At 38.4% G+C, this 19,827-nt stretch overlaps 1 protein-coding gene across 1 annotated transcript in view; it reads left to right on the top strand.

Annotated features, from left to right (window-relative positions):
* Nucleotides 1–19,827, top strand: part of LOC100117795 (ATP-dependent DNA helicase Q4) — a gene marked incomplete at its 3' end in the record, with an annotated part of 242,903 nt that overhangs the window by 152,956 nt on the left and 70,120 nt on the right. The gene's annotated exons all lie outside the window — the stretch shown is intronic.

Below are 19,827 nucleotides of genomic sequence, written 5' to 3'. Positions count from 1 at the left end.
TCTGGAATAGCCTTCCATCTCATCTTCGCAACACACTATCCATATTACACTTTAAACAAGCAGCTAAAAATTACTTCTTCAATCTGGAAAACACATAAACATCACACAAACATACACACATTCTCATTCATCTCATTTCACTTCATTCCATTTCACACTCTTCACACGCACTAGCACCCTTACACAACATTTTTATTCTTTTTATAATATACTATAATTGTATATGTACAATACAATGTACAACAATAAAAAACAATTAAATCTAAAATCTAAATCTCTCTCTCGCGAACTTGCGTCGCTGGAGCGACTAACTTAGGGGTTTAGAGATTGTCAGCCCGCGTGTCGACTGTCGCCGTCGACGAAGTGCCAGCGCATCAATGTAAGACTAGCGCAATAGCGCAAATACTGTTCTCTCTTATAAATAAATTCAGTGACGGGCGAAACTAGCCCGCATTTATTGTTAACACCGTTAATGATGTGTTGGTTCACTGTGTTGTGCATGCTTGCTCCTTCTCTCCCCCTTTCAGGGTAGAATCCAAGCATCGAGGACCCCATCACTCTCCTCTCTCTTTTGTCGACGCGGTAACCTCTGGTGCATCACGAGCTCCAGCTTAGAGGAGCGTCAAAAACATAAAAAAAAAAAAATGTTCCTGAATTCAGAATTAGAAAACATATGCATGTCAAATTTTATTACGATCGATTGCGTGATTTCAGAATTATGACGGTATACGTACATACACACACAGCTATCCGCACGGACATTTTCTAAAAACGTATGATTCATATTTTAAACACCTCCAAATGCGTTTCTACAAAGTTTCAGCGAAGCTGAAAATTTTACTATTACAAAGCTTCCTCTTAGGAGGAAGCAAACACATTTACTTGACATTTTAATATTTATGATTTCACTACTTTGGCTTGCCAAGGTTTTTACTTTCAAAAATAATTTTTTAGAAAGATATCACATCTTTTACAACGCATATTTCCCTTGAAATCTTCATCTATTTGATAGACAATAAGCTACTATTGCTTTAGACATTGATCCCCTCGCGCATATAACACAGTCCCACAAAAAAATTGAAATTATTTTCTCCGATATCTGAGGAGGTGCACTTTATGTTTTTGGGGTTGGTGAATCCGAATCCAAGTTCCGGGGTCTGTTTAACCCCATCACGTCAGGGTCAAGGGCATCTGAAGGTCAAATTGCGGAATGACTATTAAAAAATCTGGAAAATTTTATATATATGTTTTCGGGGTCGCTAAGTCGGAATCCGGGGTTCTCTTGACCTTGAAGTGTCAGAATCACGGTCAAATAAAGGTCAAAACCCTAAAATTTGATGATATGATCATTTTGACCCTGGATTCTTGAAGAGCAGAAAATTTTACGTCCGTATATGTATTGACTTCTTTTTTTAGAACATACCTTTGTAGGTCACGTGATGACCATCCAAAATCAAATCCATTTTCCAGCTTTTGGCTGTAAATTCAGATCTTGGGTCTTTCATGAGTCGATATTTTTTGGGTCGTTGATCACGATTCTGGTATTTATTTTAGCCAATCACGTCGTAATATAACGATATAATATTTTCTTACTCCGGATTCTGAAAGAACGAAAAATTTAATCCCTGTGTTTGCATCCAGGGCACTTCCCCGTGATGACGGCGGGCAACGGAGTTGTCCCGCTATCCGGCAAAGTCCCTGGAACAGGTCGCCGGAAAAATATATATTTTGATATATATTTTTCCGGCCATGTGGTGGTGTGTACGAACCACAAACATAACAGAAATGATATGAGCTTTATACTCTGGTGAGGCCAAGGTAGCCACCTCAACAGAGCTGCAGTCACTGGATGACGACGCCTGCGGGTCCGCTTTCCCACCCTGACCAGCCGCCGATACTGGGGTTCCATCCCCCTACATCGTAAATTTTTCCGTTATGTTTGACATGACGGCATACGCGACTTGTTCCAAGGACTTTGCCGGATAGCGGGACAACTCCGTTGCCCGCCGTCACCACGGGGAGGTGCCCCGGATGCAAACACAGGGATTAAATTTTTCGCTCTTTCAGAATCCGGAGTAAGAAAATATTATATCGTTATATTAGGACGTGATTGGCTCAAATGAATACCAGAATCGCGATCAACGACCCGAAAAATATCAACTCATCAAAGACCCAAGATCTCAATTTACAGCCGAAAGCTAGAAAATGGATTTGATTTTGGATGGCCATCACGTGACCTACAAAGGTCTGTTCTAAAAAAAAGTCAATACATATACGGACGTAAAATTTTCTGCTCTTCAAGAATCCAGGGTCAAAATGATCATATCAAATTTTAGGGTTTTGACCTTTATTTGACCTTGATTCTGACGTGATGGGGTTAAACGGACCCCGGATTCGGATACTCTGACGAAAAGAAATTCACCAAGCAAATTTTCAACTTGCAATATTAAGTTAATAACGTAATATATTCAAATGAATCCTTTAAAAGATGGAAAATTAGGTAAATATATTTCAAATAGATACCAACAGATTGTGCATAAGTGCAATAATGATTTAAATGCAATCGAAATTTTTGTTGGAGGTTAGAAAACCCAATTTTAAAGTATATAGGGTCGCCCTGTCCTAAACCGAACTTCGTCTTTTCTTGCCAGTGCGGCGCTATCGCCTTGATGATTGTTATAATCCTACAATTTACATTATATTATAAATGTAAATTAAAAAATTTTCAATTAATATTGTTTTATTGTTATATTTTGTTACTATAATTAATACTTTTATGAAATAATTACAAAAAATTTTTTAGTATTTAAAATTTATTTCCATTTTAGTCTATAAATTTAAAACCGGTCCTGTGTACTAGTAGCTATAACTACTTTATAGAATGTTGTCTGTATTTAATAATTTTATTCATTTGTACTTGACGACAGTTAATTCTCGTGGAACGTTTTTGAAATCGTGCTTTTGATTGGTTCCATAAGAATTAACTACCATCGAGTGTACATCTAATATTCAATAGTATATTTAATAATGACACGTCAACCAATTGAATATCACTAAAACTAATTTGTAAATCGCGAGCGAAGCGAGCGTTTCTTGCTAGTATATAATAATTTGCTAATTAAATTTCTATATTTTATATTTTCATCTATTTTGCTTGCTTGATCTAATTTTAAATTTGATTCTATTAGAGTATCATATAGTTTTGCATTTTCTAGATTATATTTTATTACAGTCAAAGATTCAATATATTTTGTTTGACTTAAAGTCATCTTATTTCTACTTCCATTATAATTTATATCTATACTAATATAACTTCCAATTTTTTCTAAATCTTTCATTGCAAATTTTATCATTAAACTAGCTTTTACTTTGTTTATTTTAATTTTATCTTTAAAACAAATTAATATATCATCTACAAAGACTAGTATATATATATTGAATCATTGCTAGAGTTATTTACGTACAGACAGTAATCGCAGTTACTTCTCACAAAATTCAGTTTTTCGACATATTTATTGAAACAATCATACCAAGCTCTTTGGCTTTCTTTAAGTCCATACAATGCTTTTTGCAATTTGCAAACATTATTGTCCCCTGTTTCATAACCTTTTGGTTCTTTAATCTATACTTTAGTTTTTACACTACCATTTAGGAATGCTGTCTCGACATCTATTTGTTCTATGAATAAATTGTTTTTACAACTGTAAGACAATAAAATTTTCAAAGATTGCATTCTACCTGCTGGCTATATAAACATTTTCAATGTATTCTCTCTGTTGAAATCCTCTTACAACTAGTCTCGCTTTATATACATTATTATTTTTCCTTTTAGAAACCCATTTTACATCAATGACTTTTTTGTCTTTTGGTCTTTCAACAACTTTCCACGTATTAGAGTTTATCGCCTCCTCAAATGTATTCGGTACATTTGCATCAATATAATTTATATAAATAAAATGCGATACTGGATTTCCCATACCTATTTACAGGGCTTTTCTTTCAATCTGATTTTGTTTTTATCGTTAAATTTTTACTACCTTGTAGCGAGTTGTGCACCGCGCTGAAACAGCGTAGAGTCGCGTGCGCGATAATAAACACGTACGAATTCGACAATAGGCGCGAAAGAAATAGAGAGAGCGAGCGCGTGGGCTCATCCTTCAGGTGCGCGCTCAGATAGCTCTCGGCCTTCGGAAGGTAAACACAGGACTTCGCTTGTACAATTCAAAAACCTTCGTGATACCGTGTGCTGTGCTGTGTCCAGCGGATCGAAGTGTACATTGTGTGTGAGTGCGCCGTGGAGTCCGAGTATTCCTGATCTTGCCTAGCGGTCCAGCGCAGTGACCAAGTCTCGCAGCCTGTTCAGGATTAGGAACGTCGTTGACGAAAGAGAAGGTTTGTGTGACGCGCAGTGCATAGAAGAGAGTGTATGTGCGAGTATTTATCACCCATGCGAGGGTGATCCGGCACGCGCGACCTTCACGACGATACGCACGTGCGAGCGCGATGATTCTGGCGTCGCGGCGAGTCGCAAAGTTGTTGGCGACTCGCATATTATTATTTGATGATTGTAAATTCACGTTTATTTCGCGACTAGCAAATATAACCATAGTCTTATTATTTTACGTGATTTCTCGTCATTTTTAAACCTTACTCGCTTACTTCCGATTCCTGTTCCTTCCTGCGAATACCGCCGCCTCCGCGGGCGTTATTTATTTGTACTTATTTAACCTAGTTGAGCAGCCGAGCACGCGCCAGGCGGCGCGTAGACCCAGCGAAACAGAAGCAGCTGAAACAGCTGCATGCAACGGAGGTGTTTCGCGGGCGGAGAGGAGTCCTCTGCTGCATCGAGGGAACGCAATCCAGTCGTTTAACGAGTTTACATCCCGTTACATTACACCCGACGAAATAGGGCGGCGTTGGCTCAAGTGGTAGCACGCGCGCCTAGAGATCTCGGGAGCGCTGGATCGATTCTCGGTCCCGGCGTCTCCTTTTGTGATTTTCTCCTCTCACGTCAAGTCTCACCCCGTTACAACCTTCATATTCAATTATAAGGTCATTCTGATTGTTATCTCTACTTCCCCCGAAGGTATGAGTAGATGATAATAGATCAGTTTTGTTTGAATCATCATTTTCATTAGTTTTAGTTTCATTTTTCAGTATTTTATTTTCTTAATTTACAGATTCGCTATTTTCCGAATCTCTATCATTTTCATCATCAAGTTTATCTAGACAGATAAATTTGATATTTTCTTCAACTACTTAAACATGTCTGGCATTTATTATTCTACTGTTAAGTCACAGTTCCGATCTATAATTATTTATTGAATTTTACTTACTTGGGTTTAACTGCTTGGGCTGGAAACTCTGCTGCTGTGCTGTGGTCGGGTTTATACAGGATGGATTTTTTCAAATGAAAAACACTTGCAGTTAATTGACTTTTACGATTTATTCAAGATAAGGTTCTATAGGTATCGGAATCGCGACTTAAGCCCGGATAACTCTTGTCGACGGATATGAGCGTCGTACAAGAGTCCAGATCGAGTGTATAATTATAACTGGTGACTCGGCGTATACGGGGGATATTCATTAACCTCGCTGATCTACTTATTAATCTGAGTCGTGCGTTTCCGGCTTCGTAACGACTCCGCTGATATTGCTTAAATGCAATACGTCGCAGGACGTCACACCTCCACAACTAGCTGATTGCCCATTGGTACAATGGCAACTTTATTGTAATATTAAACTAAAATTAACTAGCAGTTTACAAATAATTTTGATCCTTAAAATTCTAACATATTTTAACACTAATTTTATTTACTTAAAATTCCAAGTTACCTTAAAATTTTAACAATAGTTTTCTGTTATTAATAATTATTGTTTAAAATAATTAAATGCTTTCATTTCTACTGTTTTATATTTAAATTACCAAATATGCTGGAATTTTATTTACATATTTAAAAATCTTATAGATATCATTTAGCATAACATCCATTAAAAACATCAGTTCATTTTAATACAAATTTACTCTATATCAATATATCTGAACAATAATCTAAAAATGAGTGGAAGAACTCAGAGTGATTTCCGACAAGGAAAGGGTTGAGTGAGTGAAGGGTTCTTGAAATAAAATACACGGATTCGTGGTACAACAAAAATGCACTTGCTGGCGTAAAAACCCTCACGGATCAGAGGGAAAAGCCGCAGCAAGTGTAAGCTTTATTTAACTAAAAGAAAGTAAATTATACAAAGGAAAGAAAACTTTATCTAAAAAGACGCATGCAAGACGCAAGGTACCTCTAACGCCCGCTGAGAGATCTCTTTTACCTAAGGGCTTCGTAGCCCGCGCAAACGCCGCAAACTCGAACGCCGCCGCTGAGGAAGACGCTGAGTCACCAGCTGGTCGCACACTGCCGCAGCTTCTCGCCGTGTCCTGGTGGGCTGGCAAGCCGGGCCTGAGGAGAGAGTTGACGGGTTCGCAACCTGCACTAAGCGCGCCTCGACGTCTCGAGGATCCAGATGCCTAGTGATCGGGCAATAAGAGGTGTTGCCGCTGCTATATTTTCTAAAGTTATTAGAGTTATCAAAATTTTGATATTTACTATTTGAATTATTAAAACTTTGCTGTTTATTACTTATTTGGGGACAGTTTTTAGCTGAGTGGCCTTCATCACAGACTTGACATTAATATTTTGACTTCTTCACATTCTATGGCTTCATAGTCTTCTTCATTACAAATTAAGCACATTATAAATCTGTTATTTGCAATCGGGCTTCTTACTAACGGGCAGTACTTTACTGGTTGTCCAAGTTGATTACATCGTTTGCATACAACCTCTGGGCATGCTTTTATCGTATGGCCCGCGCTATTGCAAAATTCACATGAATTGCTAGCATCTGCCTTTTTTGTACAGGCAGTTAGATCATGACCACTTTCCTTGCACTTTCAACACAATTCATATTCTATTATAAATGAACATTGAGTTACTGTATGGCCCATAACCTGGCAATATTGGCAATAATTGCCTTTAATTTTGTTTAGTTTACACGCGTCTATAGTATGTCCTAGATTATTGCAAAATTTACAAATCCATTCAATTTTATCCTTAACTTTTCTGCAGTTGTTTGACAAATGCTCCTTATTTTTACAATATACACATCCCGAATTATGACAGAATAATGCTTCGTACCCATAACTGTCACAGATTTGACATGCGTATATAGTATTACTTGTATTGTGATTATTTGAATATATATTATTTATTTTATGGCATAAAATTCCTCTTTTATTGAATTTCGATTCTATCGCTTATGTAATGGCTTCTGTTAAATCGGTTACTGCTCCCAATTCTCTTCTGATTTCTTGCATTAATCCTTCCTCAAAACCTTGAAAAGGATCATTATTTATTTTAGTTTCAAGCGCGGCCTTTTCTGTTGCTGAGTGTAACGGACGAAGAGGAGACGAGTCGGAAAGCGAAAAAGAGTAGACGCGGGCTTGAACCGCGGACTCCGAGATTAACAAGCGGGAGCTCTAACCACTGAACTAACGTCTACGATACAAGCACATGCTATGCATCGTATTACGGCTCCGCGGACTCTTATCGTTGACTCGTCTCGTAGCTCGCGTTGCAGACATGTGCGTCTGTGACATGAGAGACCTTGTACTTCTTTGCTGTCTTTAATCTTCAGCACTAACTCTTGCAATCTGTTGGCAAAACGAAGAACCGATTTGTCTGGTTTTTGCAAAATTTCTTCAATATGCCCATACAGAGAGTGCATATTTTTAGTAGATGGGTATATCTGTCGTATTGCTTTTATGAAATCTTCAATAGTATTGATTGTTGCATTCAACATTACCTTGTAAGTTTTCCCTTTTAATTTAATTTTCAAAATTGGAATTAAATTAGCTTAATCTGCTGTTGATAATATATTCTTGGCATGCTTCAATTTTTCGATGTATTCATTAATCGAAATATTTTTTTCATCAAATTCTGGTACCAAATTAGCTACATATTTTAACGATAAGCGTAGCGGATTCTGCGCCATGTTGATATCGTTGGCACGATTGCCGTCAAGAAGATTATCAAAATCAAAAGTAAAATTAAACTTTGAATTACTTGGGTTTCCAAGCTAGGCTGGTCACTAATACCTTCTATATCTATTAACGATGTCTCCTCAACTCCTTGTAGAAATTTGGTATTATTAACTCTTCTGTATAGGCCTATTGGAATCGCTGTTGCTGGTGTTTTTATTAAGCTGCTTGATTTGCTTTTTGATTGCTCTCGTAGTTCGCCCTGGTGTTGTATCTTCCTGCTTTAAGTCCTTATTTTCTTTTAAAATTTCTTGAATTTCTAGATTCTGTTAACTTTGCTGATCTGTATCGGGTATTACTATTTGTTGGTTATCTTCTAGCTTTTTATTATTTATATCAGATAATAGTACTTGCTAACTATCTTTTATCCATTTGCTGTTTGTCGGCGGCGTTTGAATTACTTTCTTACTTTTTGTGAATGGGTTTTGGATATTAGGGATTACTATGTCCTTTATTAATGCTGGATTTTCACGAACAGCGTTTCTAGTTAACCTCAGTGTTTTGTTTTTATTTACTTATTTCTTATTATCACTCATTTGATACTCTCATTTTTATTACCTTTTTATTTATTACAAAATCTTATTCAGCCCGAATTCTAGATTTTCAAATCACATACAAACAATTCAAACGAAATTTTACTGTGCTACTTATCTTTCAATACATGACTTACTTTTTACGTTTTTGCAAACTATGCAAATTTCAGTCAGTTTGATTACCACGGCTATACGCGTAACACCAAAATTTCATTCGACTTTGCGATATAAGTATTCTTTAAACGGTTTTAGGATCATGCATGATTCTACGATTTGAAATTTATTTATTTTTAGACAATTCAGTCATAACAAAATTAAACAACTCCTCAAATTTGTTGCCGATTTCTATTTGAAACTCTGATCGTTCTACTTATTTGTTTATTATTTTTGGCTGCCTAACTTCTTGCGATCGAAAAACTGAATCTATTTTTTTATTTCATTGCCTCAATTCTTCTATTAATTCAGATTTTTCATTTAACATTCTTTGTTATCGTACTTCCTACACTAATATTATCTTTCATTGAATAAAATAACGCGCTTTTATATCGATTAATGAACTACTAATTACACGGCAGATTGGACATGAGCGAAATTAATTTCTTCACATATGTTTTGAATATTCTCGATTGACCAAGTGACTGAAGCGCTACCAATTTGAAGCGCTTCGTTCAATCGCCTTGCTGACACTTCAACGTAAGGTGAGCGCGATCGCCGATGGGCGCAAGCAGGTCACTCACCTAATCTTTCTTTGAACTCGCGATTTTATATTTCTGTTTTAGTGATTGATTTTACTAAGACTATAACCATTTTCTACATAACCTACTAATACACTTAATTGAGCTTTATCATCCCATTTACTTTTTCTCAACGCTTCTGGTACTCTTACAAAAACTTGACTACCATAAATTTCTAAATGTCCAATGTTTGATTTTTTTCTGAAAAATATTTTATATGGAGTTTTATTCTCCACTGCATTTGCAATAGTACGATTTTTTAGATAAGCTACTGTTTTCATAATTTTAGGCCAATAAGGCCTATGAATTTTTGCTTTTCACATCAAACATTTGCCCATATCCATTGCGGATCTATTATATCTTTCTGCCACTCCATTAAATTTATGATCGTAGTATTGGAATGGTAATAATTCGATTCCTTTAGATTTTACAAAATCATAAATTTCCTTATTCAAGTATTCTTTACCATTATCGCAACGTAATTTCTTTAATCTTATATTGAATTTATTTTCAACTAAATTAACAAATTCTTTTAAACAGTTTGCAGTTTCTGCTTTACTTTTGATACAAAAAATTATAGTGCATTTGCTGTTATCTTCAACAAACGTTAAAAAATATTTTTCTTTACCATAGCCAGTTGTGCCATGTGGATCATTCAAATCAGTATGAATTAATTCTAAAATTTCAGTAGTTTTTGTTTTATTATTTTCAAAAGGTACATTAGCCATTTTACTCTCAATACAATTCGCGCATTTCATTTTAGTGCTTTCAATTTTATTTGGCAATCCTTCTACTAATTTATTATTTACTAATTTATTCAAATATTGAAAATTTACGTGACCTAATGCTCTATGCCTCTTTATCAGTAATTTTCAGTGTGTTAGCATGCATTACATTATCAATCCTTTTTGAAACAAAGCTTTTTAAAGTATATAAATTATTAAGTACATTTACAATAGCTATTAATTCTCTAGATTGATTATAAATCTTGGCATTCTCATTTTTTGCTACTATAGTATAATTTACTGTTATCTTAGAAAAACTCGATAAATGTTGTCTAATGCCTTCAACATAATAAACATTTTTTAAATCAACATATTTTTGATTGTAATAATTTTTAAAATAGACATTTATACTACCCAGTCCAGTTGCTTACAACTTTTTACTATCTGGTAATTTTACATTAATTGGTTTTTGAAGTGAATACTTCTATAGGCTCGCCGGGTACACATTTTACTGGGAAGTGAATCGGCGAGCGGTGACCGTGACACGCCGGCGCGACAGACCGATCGTCACGAAAGCAGCGGCAGCTTTCTCCCCCCACCATGCACACTTCGCCGTGCATATTAGCGTGCTCGCACAGCTCAGCTCTCCCCTTACATATCAGCCGCACTTATTTACACACGCTGCAATAAGCGGCTAACGGGTTTTCTCGGTTTTTCCTGCTTGATTTCGGGCCCCTCGACGCGCTAATATAGCGGTGCCTTTTCATGGCGTTTCAATTTCTTTGCGTCAACTAAACGACGTGACTTTTTTACCATGCGCGAAACGTTTGCAAGTTAACATTATTGACTTGAGGTATACATTATTACTTTATGACACGCCGTGACGTAAACCTTGATTTACCGCACACTCGTGCAAAAATGCACTCGCTACATCTCGGTTTACGCACGTTGTATCATAAAATATCGTACGATACTATTATTTTAATTATATTTTATTTATGCGTATTATATTTTGTCTATTCTAAATTTACTTGTTTATGAATGATTACTTTACCTAATATTTTATATATCTCTGTCAAAGTGGCGATAAAGTTGGAAAAATAAGAAAATGGCGGCGATTATCACATCAAAATCAGTAAATCAAAAAATTATAATAATCTATCAAAGAAGTCACAATTAAATTCATCCTTGTAGATTACTACTTTGCACTCAACGAAGACGCATTTGAATTTGCGTCGAAGACTAATTCATTTCAGTTTTGTCGCGAAGACTAGTGCATTTCTCACTTCGTATACGTTTGATTCTCTGGCAACGAAACTATTCAAAATTTTCCAAAATTCCACTCCATCTATTTAAGTATTCACTTCTATCAGTTGTCCCCGAGACAGCCACATTTTTTTTAAACTAACATATGTATCAAATAATCTATCATCATTTATAATGTGATCTGTATAACCGGTATCTAATAACCAATTAATTTAATTACAATTTGCGCTATAAGCAGTTACATGATTTACCTGGCCTGTTATATTATCTCTACCAGACTCGAGAGACGAATTAAGAGATAAATAATTTGTAAGGTTACACACCTGCGTTACCCACGTCTCAGACGTGAAGTTGCCCGGTTGTTCGCTTGGATTGTCACCTCTCGGTTGACCTTGTTCTCTGCCTCGACCACGACCTCTGTAAAATCCACCTCTGTTGTTGCCTCTATGATAACCTCTTTGATGACCTCGTTGATCTTGATTGCATTGAGCATCTCTACCCCGGCTGCTCTGCTGCTGTGGTCTCGTACACTCATTTTTAAAGTGGCAAAATTTTCCACAGTTGGAACATTTGCCTTTGGTTTGGGCCGCAAAGGTACTGACGTTGGTTTTATGTTCAGACTGGTTGAGTCATGTTTTTCTCTTTAATCTTGGATTCAAAGTAGTCGGTCGTTCGTTGGTTGTCTGTGATAAAGTCAATAAAATCCCCAATATAACTGTAGCTTGGTGGCAAGGCTCTAATCAAGTATCGCATCTTTTCTGATTCATCAATTTTTTCACCAGCTGCTTTGAATGCATTTGTTGCTTTTTCAAATTCGACAAAAAATTCTTCTACTGTTTTATAATTATTTAACTATATTTCTACAATTTTATCTTGACGTATTATTTGTAGGGCTTTTGGTTGTTTTAGATACATTTTATCAAACTTTTGTATCATCTCAAATGCCGTTGTGCATTCACTAACGTATTCTAATTGTTTATCCGAGATAGTACTAATTATCATTGTTCTTGCTTTTAGGTCCATCTTTTTCTAATCTGTTTCTTTATCTTTATAAGGCTCAGTTATCGTACTGACTGCTGGATCTTTACACTCTTTATACTCTAATAAGGTCATTAATCTGATTTTCTAGCTGGTGTAATTTGCACCATCAAAAAGAGGTATCAAAATATCTTTAATTTTTGCTTGTTTAGCCATTTTTACCTTTTCTTCTTGTTTAACACTTGTATTTCCATGTATTTGATTTTTATTAGTTAATTTTTTACTTAAAGTAACTTCTTCGATTGCTTCTTCGGTTGCTATTTCAAGTTTTACTTGAATCTTATTTCCTTGACTCATTTATACATAAGTTTAACCTCAAACTTGCCACGTGCTCTATACTAGCACTACACCACGTGTCTTACTTACCTACTTTAATCCACTGACATCGCACTTAAATTTTGGTTAATTTTCAAAACCCTTTTTATTGTTTAGTACCTGATGACTTACAATGTAACATTACATTCGTAAAATTCGAATTACAATGCTTCACAAGCATATTATTATTTGAGAAATTTTCTCCTTTACTTTCACTGCTCAATTTTTCACTGTGCGATTTTACTTTATTAACAATAACCGTTAACTACTTTTCCACGTGACTCTTCTTCTAACCTTTACATTTTTTAATATCTCTCACATGGCTCGAGAGTCGATGTGCGAGATAGAAAGTCTTATAGTAGAGAGAAAGAGAGTATACAGTAAAGGGCGTATAGTATAGCCTTGAGTAGCGCGCACTTGTACAAAGTATAAAATCTCGTGCGCAAACTCGTCTCGTTGCACTAAATCGTCGTCAACTAAGAGATGGCGCGACGTGTACCAATTCGAGTATATTATCACGATCATATATTTACACATATATATTACAACATAAGGTACAACATAAAGGATACGGTCCAAATTTTGTAAAGAAATCTGTGCAGAAATCTCTGCAGAGATATATGCACAGATCTTTGCACATTATTTTCGTGAGGGTGATAATAGCTATGCTGTCATCACCCTCCTGCTGCTCATGCTGCTGACGTCGGAGGATGGTTGGTTCGCAGTAAACAACTACGTAAGGACCATTCTCAAGAATGTTAGAAATGACGAAGAGAAAGACAAGGCGAAATACCCGAGTAAAACTATTGCTAGACGAAGGCTACTAAGTAGTAGGTACGAAACGCTCCTCGGACCGATACAGAGAGACGTGGGTCACGGAGTTGAGCTCTCACTTCCACGCCCGATGCTGAGAAACGCAGGTGTCGGAATTGAGTGCGTCCAGAGGATAAATAGCCGATGCTGCACGAAGTACAAGACTGAACGATGCTGCAGGAAGCAGATTGCTCGAAAATGCAAAATGAAGAAGGCAAGTTTGATCCTGAACCCCTAATTACCTTGGGTATGGGGGATGTATACTGGTGGGTTTATACACCATCGGCCTCACGTGGCCTAGATAGTGTTTTTGTACCTTTATTCAAATTACCACACTTATTATTTACCCCGATTTGTTTGAACCTTATATGCTAATTCCTAACCCCATGTCTATGTCTCCTGAGAGGTTTCTCCATTGAGGACATCTTTCAGACTCACACCTTGCTACTTAAGTTGACACTCTCCACCCCCATCAGTGTAGCTTCGTCCGGAGAAGGATCCATGTATCATGCGTGGGACCAGCTCCTCGCCGGTAAGCAGACGCTTCCTGCCTAGTGCATCGGACTGACTACACTAACGTTTATTTACCCTCGATATAGTCCCTACCATTGTTTCGCATTTGCCCAGGCTTGTGCCTGTGAGGCAGGGAAAACCCGAAATTACACTAAAGGAAAATTCCGGAAAAAACCTGCCTCGAAACAGCCGGAGTCCATGGTTCTTTTACTGTTGAAAACAACTCAGAAAAAATCCGAGTGACTTCACCGGGAATCGAACCCTTGACCCCTGGAACGAGCGTGTTTCGGTTGGATAGGGCGTGCTCTTAGCCAACTGAGCCATGGACGCTCGACGTATGGGGATGTACAGAAATGTCAAACTTCAAAGGCAAAGTTAATGAGCCCCACGGAAGTATTGTTTAACGACAGTCCCTGTGGGAATCACGTGTAGGAGGGCCACTTGTGCACAGCTTGCTTCGCCTACGCCACATAAAAAAAACACACATACTTCTAGCTAACTATCGTATGTATAAGTGAGACTTGCACGTGTAATTCTAGAACTCAGAACTTTGCACTAATATACGCGTTGAATACACCATGCCATCACGTAATAGGGGCGCTATTTGTAATTACCGATGAGGGCTACCGAATACGGGTCGACGATAGAGAAAGAAAAGTAGGTAAGATTTTTAGATTTATATTTACTTAGTTTTATTTGCGTACATTATGTTGTACAATATAATAGTTACAACTGTATGAGTAGAGTATAAATTCAATAAAAAGTTTAGGTTATCTCTATTAGAGATTGTGTAGGGTGAGAATGTGTAAAGGTGAAGATGGATTGTGCGAGGATGAGTAAGTGTGTGCGTGAGTGTGTACAAGATGTTTATATGTTTTCAAGTTTAAAAAAGTGTTGTTTAGCTAGTTTTTTAATGCTGGCGATGGATGTAGTATTTCGAATGTGTGATATTAGATTGTTCCACAAGTATAAAGCGCTGATATGAAACGAGTTCCTCAGCGTCTCCGTCGCGAAGGCAGGTATATCCAGGGGTGTCACCTTTCCCCTTACAGGCCGGAGTGTCACGCGGAAGTCGAAGTTACCCAGTGCGTATGATGGTATGGTTAGCCATTGCAACTCTCGCCAGTACGGGGAGATGTGCTCATCTTTCCTTACACCATAGATGTAACGAATTCCCATATTCACGAGCCTTAGTAATTTTAAGTCAAGCTCCTGATCCAAGTCACAGTAAACAAGAGCCTTCGAACGTAGCTTATCGACGTCTGAAAGGAGCAGCTCATTGATGTTTATAAGCCTTTGATGGCCAGGGCTCAGAGCTTCTGCCTCCTCCATCAAGCTTGCGTCTAGTTCGCTGGTGTGCAGCTTGCGTTTTCGGGCTTTGGCGACGACGATTGAACGAGCGAGAGCACTTGAGGAGAAGGTGACGGCTAATGGTGGTAGTCTGACCTCACCCCTGGCGGTGTTGTCCGTTGCATCAAGCCTCTTCATGGTCCTGACGGATGCCACGTCTCTTCTGAGGACCGTAGGGTCAAGTTTGTTCATCACTGTGTACGCGAGGAGGTGCAGCGAGGTGTCATGGGTGTAGTACAGGCCCGTGACAACAACAACACTGTTTGAGGTCTGTTCTTGGCGCCTCTTGACTTCGGCCAGTTTACTGCGAAGGCTGTAGATTTCCGCAGTGCTGGGCACAGTGCTGCTGTTGTCCTGCTGCGTTGACGGGCTCCTCGATGTCAGGTTTTGAAGTTGTGCCTGCAGCTCAGCGATGGTAGACTCTGCATTGTTTATGCAAGTTTTTAGCGCAGGCAGCTCATTAAGGGCTCTGATTCGCGTTTCCAGTGGGCCCAGACGCTGCTTAATCCTTGAGACTCTCTCTGACACGATGTTCTGTGTCTAGAGGGCCTCCACCTAAGCATTGCATATAACGTCAAGGGCCTCACGAATATCCTTCAGGGCGGCTTTAATGGATGGTGTTGTTGTTGTTCCGACCGAGCGGTTCGGTGAAGGATTTAGCGATGTGGAGGCTGCTGGTGGTGCTGACCTGATCTTGTTGCCCTGCATTAATTTAGGAGTATTCCTACCTGCTAATGTTGTTCCAGTTACTTCTGTTGTTGTAGATGTTGACTTTGTCCTCATCTTAGCGCCTTTGGCGTTATTATCACCCTTCAGATTATTATAATCTGCGCACAAGGTACAGGCTGTGATTTGCTTCTCATTCACCATGATGATCTTGATATTTGTGGTGTTCAAGCATTTAGCATGATAGTAAAAATCACAAAATTCGCATTATTTACTATATTAGTTGTTACAGCAGCCGCGTAGTTGAAATGGCACTTCCACGTTCTTTTCGTCGTTTACGCTTATTTTTCGTCGATAACTTAATCGCAGTAGGTGCAGTAGATACTTGTAGAAGGATGATAATTTATTCACAAAGTGGAAGAGTAGTTGTTATGACGCTTACGGCTAGATAGTGCAGAGAACGCGAAAGCACCGACCTCGAATAGTGTGGAATCGCCTTGATGTTGCTTCTGCGATGCAGCAGATGTCGCCACGATATTGTGGAGAGAGAGAGAGAGAGAGAGAGAGAGAGAGAGAGAGAGAGAGAGACGCCGTATGGGTGAGAAGCTAAGCCGAGCAGATTTGTGGGTTAGGAGCCGTGCAGAAAGTTGATGGCTATATAGAGAGCCCGAGCACATGTTGTGCGTATCCGACGATATAAGTGTAATCTTCAACAATGAGTATTAAATAAAGGTACAACACTAACCCGAAGGGTCCACTGGAACAATGGATGATATTATTCATTACACTAAACTCCTCATTTATTAACATGATATCAGTCTATGGTTGGAATGTTAGTGAGGTTACGTACCTACGTGTTGCTGGTAGTGAAGTAAAAGTGAAAGAAGAAAATTGCGAGAAGCTCGAAATAAATACAGTGAAATTAGAGCAAAAAATAAAATTACAGATTAATAAAATTTGGATATTGAAAAAATATATTTTTGAAAATAAAAGTAAAACTACGAAAGACAGAAAAATGTCGAAAACTGTCGATTTAAGATGTTATATATTTGACGGTAAAGATTATAATATTTAGAAAAAGAGAATCCTACTATATTTAAAGTGGAAAAATTGCGATCAACCAGCAACAAGAGAAAAGTTATCTGAAAACAATCTGAAGACCAAACTGAGTGGAATGAGAAGAATCTCAACAAGGTAATGAACTACATATATTGTAGTATAACAAATGAACAGTTAGAATTTTTTGGAGAAGAGAATAGGGCATTAAAAATTATAAATCAATTCGACAAAATGTATTTGAAAGAGTCGACAGCATTGCAAATATGCGTACGAAACAAGATAGACCGAATGAAGTTGAAAGATTATGAAGATTCGTCTACATTCTTCATAGAGTTCGAAAAAGTAATAAAGGAGTTAAAAAGTGCCGGGGCAAAAGTAACCGAACGAGAAAAATTAGACTACATGTTAAAAACTCTACCGGAATCATTAAGCTATGTCGGTGACTTAATAGATTCAATGCAAGAAAGTGATCGCGCGTGTGAGTTTCTTAAAAATAAAATTAAAATGTGGGAAACACGAAGCCCGAACGATAGCGGCAATAAAAAGCCGAACGTATTTAAAACTGAAAGAAAAGACTTTAAGTATTTTTGTTTTTTTTTTGTACAAATCCGTGGAAAGAAGAAGCCAAAGGAGGAATGCAGTGGACAGGAGGTCCACAGCAACAGCGAGGCAGAGGTTATGGTCAACTCGGACGAGGTTATGGTCAACGCGGACGAGGCAGAGGCTGGCAACCACATGCAGACGGAACGAGTCAACACGATGCAAGGTACACGTATAACGAAGGTTATCAAGAAGATGAAACAGGGACATTTTTAAGGCAGGTAGAAAAGAAAAATGATGATGTAAGCGAAACCGTAGCATATAATTGCGATAGGAGTAAAATCGAGTGGGTTTTAGATAGTGGATGTACAGACCACATTTTAAAGAATGATAAAATTATATTTTTCTAAGAGTATAATTTTGAAGAAACCTATTAATGTTAGAGGAAGGAAGCAAAAAACACACACGCACACACACATGTATATGTGTATATATGTGTCAACTTTTGAAGGCAAGTTTTTCGTACTCTCTCTCTCTCTCTCTCTCTCTCTCTCTCTCTCTCTCTCTCTCTCTCTCTCTTTCTGTAATAAACTGGTCGAGGAAGCCAGACCGAACTACTACCACTCACGGCTATCAACCTTACAGACGTCGGAGAGATCTGAAGAAAACTCGAGAAACTTGGAATCATCACCTCCAAGAAAACCACCCCATCTCGCTTCTCCGCGGACGACCTTAACAGATATTTCTGTGGGATATCCAACGATCCACTTGCCCCCTCTGTCGAAGAACATCTGCAATCACTGGAGAGTCTTGAATATCCTGTTCACTTCAATTTCAGTGAGATCACGGAATCTGACGTGTTGGCTGCGGTTTAGCACTTCACCTCCCAGGCCAGGGGAAGCGACGGCATCCCACAGGTTGTCGTTCTCAAGGTCATGCCAGTGCTCCCTCCCACATTACGTCGTATCTTTAACCTATCCTTGAGCGAGTCATGCTTCCCCTCGGACTGGAAGAAGTCGCTGGTGCGCGCACTCAACAAAATCATTTCTCCAAAATCTACCACTGACTACCGTCCGATCTCACTCGTATGTTTTCTATCCAAGGCGCTGTAGTGGCTGGTACACAGGCAGCTTTCCTACTATCTGGAAACTAGGCTCTTCCTTGACGACCTACAGACAGGTTTTCGTACCGGCCACAGCACATGGATAGACAAAAAAAGGTCACACTTCTTCTTCTTTTCAATTTTAGCAAGGCGTTTGACACCGTGTGTCACTTCACGCTTTTTAGAAAACTAACTTCTTTCGGCTTTTCTAAGCAGGTCATCCGCTGGCTTACCTCTTATCTCACAGGTAGACAACAAGCTGTCATTGGTGACAACAACCAACTATCCTCATACCTACCACTCAACACGGGAGTTCCTCAAGGATCAGTACTTTAGTCTTTGCGTTGTACATCAATGACATAAGTCTTTGTCTGGACACAGATGTAGCACATCTGATCTATGCAGATGACCTGCAAATTTGCAGCCAATGCCACCTCGAGGAGCTCGATTCCTGTTCCGTCAGAATGAGCGCTAATGCCGATAGGGTAAAGTGCTGGGCTGAACAAAATAACCTTAAACTTAATGTCCTTGAAACCAAGGCTAGGTCCTGGGCTCGCCATACTATATCAATGCTCTATGCTCTACCTACAATAGCTAACACCTTCATCAACATAGAGGTATCCCAGGTCTATTTTAAATCCTCTGTGCGCAGCCTTGGGGTGGTGCTTGACTCTACACTAACGTGAAAGGAGCAGGTAAAACATATGTGTAAGCGTACTCACTCTCTTATGTATATACTTTTTCAGGAAAAGCACTAACCTCAGGCTGCGCAAACATCTTGTCCAGGCGCTACTCTTCCCCATCATGATGCTCACTGGTTTACCTCAACTTGACACAAGAACTCGACACTATTATCTAATATAATCTCTCTCTCTCTCTCTCTCTCTCTCTCTCTCTCTCTCTCTCTCTCTCTCTCTCTCTCTCTCTCTCTCTCTCTCTCTCTCTCTCTCTCTCTCTCTCTCTCTCTCTCTCTCTCTCTCTCCTACGAACGTTTCCATTGTACCTAGTTTTCCAACCACCTTCGTACCCTCGTACAGTCGCCTGCTGATCAGTACCTTTCGCACGGTCGTCTGAATATTGCAAA

This window comes from Nasonia vitripennis (genome assembly GCF_009193385.2).
Source record: "Nasonia vitripennis strain AsymCx chromosome 1 unlocalized genomic scaffold, Nvit_psr_1.1 chr1_random0005, whole genome shotgun sequence".
Classification (NCBI taxonomy): domain Eukaryota; kingdom Metazoa; phylum Arthropoda; class Insecta; order Hymenoptera; family Pteromalidae; genus Nasonia; species Nasonia vitripennis.
This window is presented reverse-complemented; position numbering and strand designations above follow the sequence as displayed.